The sequence below is a fragment of the Pyxicephalus adspersus genome, chromosome 8, assembly GCF_032062135.1.
Source record: "Pyxicephalus adspersus chromosome 8, UCB_Pads_2.0, whole genome shotgun sequence".
NCBI classification, from domain to species: Eukaryota; Metazoa; Chordata; class Amphibia; order Anura; family Pyxicephalidae; genus Pyxicephalus; species Pyxicephalus adspersus.
The window spans coordinates 14,546,971-14,547,872 of NC_092865.1; the positions used below are offsets into that span (position 1 = coordinate 14,546,971).

At 45.0% G+C, this 902-nt stretch overlaps 1 protein-coding gene across 4 annotated transcripts in view; it reads right to left on the reverse strand.

Moving 5' to 3' along the window:
• Nucleotides 1-634, reverse strand: part of TTLL7 (tubulin tyrosine ligase like 7) — a 121,968-nt gene extending 121,334 nt beyond the window's left edge. For 3 of the 4 annotated variants that reach the window (XM_072419554.1, XM_072419555.1, XM_072419553.1), the window contains exon 1: nucleotides 342-634. The gene's annotated coding sequence lies outside the window, so the exon portion shown is untranslated. The remainder of the gene's footprint in view (nucleotides 1-341) is intronic. The other variant, XM_072419556.1, reaches the window with a different exon arrangement.
• Between the last annotated feature and the right edge of the window lie 268 nt (nucleotides 635-902).

Genomic DNA, 902 nt, shown 5'->3' on the forward strand with positions numbered 1-902 from the left:
TAGGATGTATAAATGTATATATATATATATATATATATATATATATATATATATATGAGATCCTGTATATAGAAGGTGTATATATATATGATCCTGTATATATGAGGTATAAATAGATAATTCTGTATATACGAGGTATAAATGTATATATATATATATGATCCTGTACATAGGAGGTAATATATAAATAATTCTGTATATAGGATGTGCACAGAGCACGGTGACGGGTTGCTGCCCTCTGTGCATCTTTCTTTGGGTGCTGATGATGCTGATTCATGCTGACCAGTCTTATCCCCCGCTCCCTCCTCTGCTAATAGCTGTATAGGAGAAGGGCCACTTACCAACCTATCCAGGCGATGTCCCCGGTCCCTGTCCCCGGTGCTGAGCTCCGATATCCCCGGACAAGCGGAGGTTACTGCAAAGCGGGACTGTACCACTGCGCGCTCAGAGAGGGGGAGTGAGCGCTGCACTTGTCACGTGAACATACCTCCCGGGATTGTAATTGTTCGGTAGAGACGGTCCCCAGGGAAGGACGAGTTCATCTCGTCAAATCTGGTAAAAATCTACAATGGCTTGATGCTGACTCCCCACCCCATTTTTCACCGGAAAGATGGATCAGTCCGTGATTCGCAGCTTGGAACGCAAACAGAGGCCCTAGCAACAAAAAAGAGGGCGGGGTTACCTAGGTGACGTCACCTCTCAGGTGTTGTCACACTAAGGTTGGCCAGGTAACCTAAAAATACCAATGGGCCTGACTGCCACTCTGACTGGCACAAGTGTGTATTATAAATCTTCCTTGGTTACTTGCTGGTTTATCATGTGATTTGGAAGACAGAGGATCAGCATGGGTGCCAATGTTTCTGGTATGATGGGTCTGTGTAAAGCTGAACTGTCGCGGTTCG